Source organism: Cibotium barometz, chromosome 37, assembly GCF_041138505.1.
Source record: "Cibotium barometz isolate CiBa-2024 chromosome 37, ASM4113850v1, whole genome shotgun sequence".
Taxonomy (NCBI): Eukaryota; Viridiplantae; Streptophyta; class Polypodiopsida; order Cyatheales; family Cibotiaceae; genus Cibotium; species Cibotium barometz.
The window spans coordinates 38,722,688-38,731,390 of record NC_141082.1 but is presented as its reverse complement, the minus strand read 5'-3'; positions in this window follow the sequence as shown (position 1 = coordinate 38,731,390).

Here is an 8,703-nt window from a genome sequence, read left to right as displayed (position 1 = left end):
TTTTTGATCCAGTTTGATCAAGGAGAGAGGAGAGATAAAAATATCACAATGTTTTTGAATTAAAAACCCTTCCACACATGTGAAGGAGGTGCCTACCTCAAAGGTCTCCCTCTCCTTACCAACGTGTCAAATTTTCATCATTTCTCCAAAATATCTCTTTTTTTTAGTAATATCTTTTAACTAATAAACCTTGTACTCAGTCAACTCTTCATCTTATGTGAGCATTTACTCATTTTTGGGTATTTTCTTTTATTCATTGGATTTATCTCATCCCAACACTTGGATTAATCCTATTGGCCCACTAGAATCTTAAGTGAACCATAATCCAAAAATTTCTGAAAATCTAAACCCTTAGGCTAAGGTCCCTTATATCATTTTTAATTGATTCCTAATGCACCTTGGAGAATTTATTTTGAACTTCTATTTGAGGGAAATATATTTTTGATATTAGGAGAATTTTTATATCTAAAAAATCTCAATATTGAATTGCCTCTCTCTAGAATTTTTGTTCTGTCTAGGCAAAAACAAGGAAAAATAATATTTTCTTGTATTTTGAAATTGGAAATGATTACATGGGATTGAGGTAAAAGCTTAATCATTATTCAGGCTGAGGAGGAATCTTACATTCTCTCCCACTTGAAAAACGCAAGGTGTCCTCATCTCGCAAAGTTAGGGTAATCTTTTACCATCTCTTCTTCTTTCTCCCAGGTGGCGTCTTCTAGAGGGAAGAACTTCCACTTGACTAAAAACTCTCTGAGGACTCTTTTCATGAGAATCTTCTCCCGAACATCAAGGATTTCTTCAGGTTGGAGCACCATCTGGCCTTGAGTTGAAGAAATCAATTGTTCATCATCAAGCATGTGACTCGGGCTGGGTACATATTTCTTAAGCAAACTGACATGGAATATATTATGTACCTTGAGATGGGGAGGCAGAAGAAGTTTATAAGCTAGATCGCCTACTTTCTTTATACCAGCATACGGTCCACAATATTTGGGAGAGAGATTCTTGTACTTCCCTAAAGATAAGGAACTTCTTTTTGGTTGTACTCGAATGAAGACCATATCTGATTCTTCAAACTCTCTCTCTGATCTCTTTTTATCTACATACTGCTTTTGGTTGTATACAGTCCACAATATTTGGGAGAGAGATTCTTGTACTTCCCTAAAGATAAGTAACTTCTTTTTGGTTGTACTCGAATGAAGACCATATCTGATTCTTCAAACTCTCTCTCTGATCTCTTTTTATCTGCATACTGCTTTTGCCTATCTTGGGCTGCCTTAATATCTTTACGGATTGATTGCATTTTCTGGTCTAGGTCATCAAGCATTTGTCTGGAGATCTCGACTCTGATCAATGGGTCAGACCAAGTCAATGGTTTAAGGCAATCTTGTCCATATAAAGCTTTGAAAGGGCTCATCCCAATGCTTCGATGATAAGAAGCATTGTAAGCAAATTTAACTAGATGCAAATGGGTTAACCACTTCTTGTTTTCCCTGCTAGCATGACCGAGGGATATCTTCTATTACCTGATTCACTCTTTCAGTCTGGCCATCTGTTTTGGGGTGATAGGCTGTATTGAGATCAAGGTGAACCTCTGTCCCAAAAGATAATGTCTCCACAACTTTAGAGCATAAACTACTGAGAGTAACTCCAAGTCATGGACGGCATAATTTCTCTCATGTGTTATGAGCTTTCTGGATTCATAGGCCACTGCGTGTGACCTTCCTGCATAAGAGCACCGCCTAAGGCAAACCCACTGGCATCAGTAACTACCTCAAAAGGTTTGGTAAAATCTAGCAATTTAAGGACAGGGTTGGTTAGTAAGGCTATCTTTAGCTTATCCAAAGGCACTATGACACATAGCAGACCACTGAAATAGGGTACTCTTCTTGAGAAGGTTAGTTAAAGGGGATGCTATCTGAGCATACCTGGGTATAAAGATCCTATACCATCCAGTTAATCCTAGGAATCCTCTGACTTCCTTCATCGTCTTGGGTTCCAGCCAATCTATGACTGGTTGGATCTTTGTGGGGTCACGAGAAATCCCATCTTTAGACACTATGAATCCCAAGTATTCCACCTGGTCAATAGAAAAAGAACACTAACTCTTTTTTGCAAAGAGTTGGTGCTTCCTTAGGATTTCCAAGACCTTGCGCACATGATCTTCATGATTTGCAGCATTCTTTGACTATATCAAGATATCATCAAAGAACAAAATCATCCAAGTATTCTCTGAGAATATCCCGCATAAGATGATTAAACATCACCGGGGCATTAGTCAATCCAAACGGCATGATTGTGAACTCATAATGCCCATAGCGAGTATTGAATGCTGTCTTTGAGATGTCATGTTCCTTGATTTTGATGTGGTAGTACCTAGATTTGAGATCTATCTTTGTGAACATTTGGGTCCCACTTAACCGATCCAAAAGTTCATCAATCCTCGGGATATGATACTTATGTTTAATTGTTAATTGATTCAATCCTTTGTGGTCAATACAGAGTCTTGACGTTCCATCTTTCTTCTTTTGAAAGAGAACAGGCATACCCCAAGGTGAGAATGAAAGATCCCTGTCCCCTCAGCGCAACGAATTCTGGGGTGCTAGCAATGGAAGTAGCAATTCTTGCATGGGGCAGGGTCCCTCACTCGGGGCCTCGCCCACGTATATCCGGACAAGAGACTAATCCCTCGGTTCTTCCAAAACCGAACCCGAAAAAACTTCCCTCGCCCCGAAAAGCATGGGCGATTCCTCCAAGATATTTTTACTCTAACGTAGTCAAGAGCCTTAACTAACTGAACTGATCTAACCAAACCCGTAAGTCCCATAGTCAAATCAAGGAAAAGACTTGCACTTGGATCATAGAGACCAACGCTTTTTTCCTCATTGTTGAGAGGCACAGCTGTTGATTCTTTTCCACAGAACAATTTTTATCCAAGATTTACTTCATCTATCGTACCATAACGGAATTGAGTTCCATTTTAGGGATCCATCGCTCCAGCCTAACCCCATCCAGTCCCGTGGGTTAGCCAACCGCCCAACCACTGTAGTGATGAGATCCATTTAAGAATTTGGTTAGGTTTTATCCCGAGTACCAGGGAAAAGTGTTCCCATGCCCCTTAGCCGAATATTCATGCAAACTTAGAACTTAGTCACACCACTTACACACCCAATATGAAATTGCCTTTTTCACAAATTCAGCAGTCTTTAAAACAATATTTTAATGAAACTATAGTATTGTGACATGAAAAATTGATATCTTTCATTTTCAATTTTGTGCATATTTTGATGGTTTCTCAATGGTAATAAGGTGGAAGCTTGTCCAAGAAGATTGCAGCGCCCACCCACAATGGAATAACGGCGTGGTCATGCGGCGGCTTGGCGGCTACCCCGATAATAGCATTCTATCTTCAAATATAATGGTTTTACTTGATTTAGCGTGCACACATTGTAAATGCCACAAGTATGCTTGATAAATACTTTGGTATAGTAGATAGGCTAGTGATGTGGAAAATAAAAGTGGGCCTTCATGCTCACATGGATTTTTATTGTATTATTAATATGGTATTCACCATAAGGTTACAAGTTGGGGAGTGTGGAAGGCATGTGGAGGAGTGTGTATAACAGCATTCTATCTTCAAATATAATGGTTTTACTTGATTTAGCGTGCACACATTGTAAATGCCACAAGTATGCTTGATAAATACTTTGGTATGGTAGATAGGCTAGTGATGTGGAAAATAAAAGTGGGCCTTCATGCTCACATGGATTTTTATTGTATTATTAATATGGTATTCACCATAAGGCTACAAGTTGGGGAGTGTGGAAGGCATGTGGAGGAGTGTGTGTAGGTGCATAATTGGGAAAGATTCTTCTAGAATGCCTACATGGAAGAGGAGAATTCCGCCATGTGTAAGTGGGATCTCCACCTACATGCCACTTATACTTGGATATTTTCTCATCACACTTTCAAAGTCAAAAAGTCTTCAATTTAATAATCAATAGAAGACTTAGCCTAAGAGGACAATTGATGGTGACATCTACCCTTATGTCACTGAAGAGTTGAAGATTTTTATGTTGTAATTTGTAACAATGGAAGAGAGGGTGATTCTCCACCTATAAAAGGAGCCCTCCTCTCCCTTTCAAATCAATGAATGAAGCCTCCTCAATTGAGCATTTTGTGTCATTGCCATTCTCTTATCTTTCAAACCCTTATTCAAACACTCTCTTTACATGTGAATATCTCATTTAGCATTAGCTCCTCATGCTTAACCCAATTTTGGACCTCTTTGATGATTCATGATAAGTGGGATAAGGAGTTATTATCTTGGTGGGCCTGTGACTTCTCAAGGTAGCCCTTGCCTTATTGTCGCCCTCCTTTGGAGGTACCAATGGTTTTAGCGGTAATGAGCATGTGGAAAGACTTTGGGGACCATAGGTAAATCTTTACGATTGTCCACTGAGCAATGTTAACCCTTATCCTCTAGCTTGAATCATGAAGGAGATGAGAAGCAAGAGGCTATGTGAAAATTGAGGTTTCATGCAAAGAGAGGGAAGTGCAGTTTTTGTGGTCCAATACCCAAATTTCAACCGGTAATTACTCATCACTCGGGTATTGATTTCTAAAATTGATCATATGGCTAGGAAGCTCTTTATATGCTCTTTCCACTCATGTAACTAATTTCTTAATCCCTTACTTCATTGATGATCAGAATTTCTCCCAAAGTTGCTAACTGTTAGGCGAATTTTGGCAGTTTTATAGTCTAGTAGAGGAAAAAATTAATCATTTATCTAAATATTTCGATCTCGATAGATTTCCTAAATTTTCTTTTTACAATCTGTGTGAATATAAAACGATAGAAATTTCTCTCTTAGAGTATTTAATTATTCATTTATCAAATACTCATAGAATTTAAACATAGAATTTAAGAGAATTTCTAATTTTGATATAAAAATTCTTTATGCATCGATTTATGCATAAAAATCAACTTCAATGGGAATAACACTTTTATATAAAATAAAAATCCTTTTATGCATCTATTTTTGCATAGAATCAAATTTAATAGGAATAACACTTTTAAAATAAAAAGAATTTCTTTATGCATCTATTTATGCATAAAAATTAATTTTTATAAGAATAACGCTTTTATAATAAAAAATTCCTTTATGCATCTTTCTATGCATAAAAATCAAATTTAATAAGAATAACACTTTTATAATAAATTTTTTTTCTTTATGCATCTATTTATATATAAAAAATCAAATTTAATAAGAATAACGCTTTTATAATAAAAATTTTCCTTTATGCTTCTTTCTATGCATAAAAATCAAATTTAATGAGAATAACACTTTTATAATAAAAAAATTTTCTTTATGCATCTTTCTATGCATAGAATCAAATTTAATAAGAATAACACTTTTATAATTTAAAAAATTCTTCTATGCATCTTTCTATGCATAGAATCAAATTTAATAAGAATAACACTTTTATAATTAAAAATTTTTCTTTATGTATCTTTCTATGTATATAAATCAAATTTAATAATTAATATCAGTGATATCCATGCATATTCATAGGTGAATATGTACATGGAGTAATTAGAATATTTCTTTAAGATGCAAAAATGGTGGGAATTACTCTTTTGGAATAACATAAAAATAAACTTTCTTTTTCACAAAATTTTGGAAATTTTTGCCATAACCTCCTTTGTATGGCTGACCATTTCTCATTTTTATCTTTCTCCACTTAACTTAATTAACCCAATTTAGAATTATAGAACTCTAATCTACACAATTTTCTAAATTCAAGAGAGTAAACAATAAGAAGAGTTTAATTAATCAAACTTTCTAGGATTAAGAAAGGTTGGAATGTAAAGAAGAGAAGGGGAGAGAAGGGGTGGCCTTTTCATTAAAGGCATAGCATTTGAATTTAATTCAAACATTTGCAAAACATAAAAATCAAGAAAACCATAGATAGTAAGAAAATTAGCTTACATGGAGCTTGTAAGCTCAGAAGGAACTTTTTTCCTTTGAGGAAGCACAGGATGATGATCATTGGATGCATGCTATGCAGGATGAGTATAACTCTATGATAATTCTTTTTCTCGATAATTTAATATTTTCGAGGGTTATTTAATGTTGAAGTAAATTTTCTCGAATAGGAGAGATGAAAAGATCTCATTTTATTGATTAAAAATTGGGGGTAATGATGAGAAGAAGTCACCTACTTCATGAGGAGAGATCCCCACCAACACTGAGGTGTCAAAATTCAATTTTTTAATTCTTTTCTGTGGTCCTTAGTCCACTCTTCATCTTATGTGAGAATTTACTCATTTTTGTGAGGTTTTTCTTTTATTCTTCAATTTATCTCCTCCCTACACTTGGATTGATCCTATTGGCCCATAGGAACCTTAATTGGACCATAATCCAAAAATTTCTGAAAATCTCGACCCTTAGGCTAAGGTCCTTTATACCTATTTTCAATTAATTCCAATTGCACATTGGAAAGTTCTTTTTGAATTTTTGTTTCAAGGGAAACCATTTTAGACACTAGGAGGATTTTTATATCAAAAAATACCTCAATTTTGAATTACCTCCCTTTAGACATTTTCTCTCTCGCCAAACAGGGTAAAACAGGATCTTTCTTTTATTTCAGAGAGGGGAATAATTATAATATTAGAAGGGGAGGTTCTTACACCTGCACACCTTTAAAACTGGAGGGAGGAATCTTATAGAGACATTGGGTCTTATAAATCCCTGCTCTAACAGTTATGAATAATTATAATATTAGAAGGGGAGGTTCTTACACCTGCACACCTTTAAAACTGAGGAATCTTATAGAGACATTGCGTCTTATGAATCCCTGCTCTAACAGTTATCTTAACTGCTCCTTAAGTTCTATGGCTTTAGAGATTGGCATTTTGTATGCACGTTGGGCTACTGGCTGAGCTTAGGGGGTTAACTCGATGTCATGATCTACTTCGCAAGACGGAGGCATCTTAGACAGCTCTTCTAGGAACACATTTGGATACTCACTTAACCACTCTGGTTCTTTAGCCTTGCATTTTATATCTACCGGATTCATCTTAACGACATAAATAGCTTGCCTCTTTCTAAGCCCTTTTAACAATTTAGAAGCCTTGACTAATTGCAGCATTGGGGATCCGAAAATTCCAGTTCCTTGAACTTTATTCCCGTGTGAAGGTCAAGGAAAGAGATGGTTCCATTGTGACAATGAATGTCAGCCTGATTCTTATGGAGCCAATCCATTCCAAGGATTCCATCATAGATTCCCAAGGGTAGGACTCTGAACTGGCACTCTGTTACATTTCCATCTAGACTAAACTGAATAAGGTCTATCTCAAGGTGTGTGAAAAGAATCTTTCCACTGGCCAATTCCACTTGCATAGGTTTCCTTGATTTTTGATTTAGAACTAACTTACGTAGACATCCTGGGGAAATAAAAGAATGAGTACTACCTAAATCAATCAAAATCTTGAATTGCTTACCCTGGTACTCTACTGGAATCTGGAGGACTGAAAATTGATTGATTATTCCCCTGATGCTCAATTGCGGCATAGATCTGTCCTTTTTCTTCCTCCACTTCCTCAACTATAGTGACGGCTCTAGCTGCTGCAGTCTGATGTAGAACTCTCTGTCTTTGGTTTCCCCAATTCTGGGAGGGAGTTCGGAGAGTGCTTTGCATGGAGGCTACAGGCTGAGATGGCGCTCTTCTGGGGCGCCCTGATTTTGGCATGGGGGACCCTGATTGGACTCATACGAAGGAGTCTGTCTCTAAACTCTGGGACCCTGGCTTCCTTGGTCCACAGAAGGAGATGGGCAATCCTTGAGCTGGTGCCCAAACCCCTGACATCCGAAGCACATGTTCTCACTTCGAATCTCTTCCCTCTGCATTCTTGAAAGAGCCGGAGTTCCTAAGAAAGAGCTTCGAGGAAAAGGTCTTCCTTCATTCCTGAAACTTCCTGACTCTAGATTCTGGTTGTTGGGACCTTGGTGTCTCTTTGGAGGCAGAAGGTTGGAAGAACTTCCCGGTGTCTGGAATCTCTTGAAGGATGAGGGAGATAGCTTTGGCGGGACTTTAACGACGATGAAGGCTTTGGCAAAGTCCTTCACCATTCTTACAACTTCAGCCATGGAAACTGGCTTGGCATTCTTGACCAAGGTGTCTAAAGGTTCGTTCATTCCCCGAATGAACCTGGCCATAAGTTGCTCTTTGTTTAGCGGTGGTGAGTACTTGAGGAGAAGAGCAAATGCCTGATGATATTCCTCAATAGTTTTTCTCCCTTGGTTTAGCTCTAAGAATTCATTCATCTTGGTTTCTAAAAATCCAAGGGCACAAAATCACTTTCTTAGATAAGCTTTGAGATCATTCCAGGACTGGGTATTCCTATCCAGATGGTTAGTGTCGCAATGGTTTCTCCATGCCACCTTGGTTGTTTCCATAATCTTTAGCCTAACGAGAGCCATTTTGCTCCTCTCATTGTATCTGGTGACATCAAAATATTCATCCATGGCTTTAACCCACTTCTCCACAGCTTCGCCCAGGTTCTCCCCTTCATCTTTGAAGGGTCCTGGCTGAGTTCTGTGAAGAGCCTTGCGAACATCGGGGTCAAGCTCTTCCTCATCAGTGAGAGGGCCTAACTGTCGACCACGGTTCCCTCGCCTCATGATTCTGCCAAAA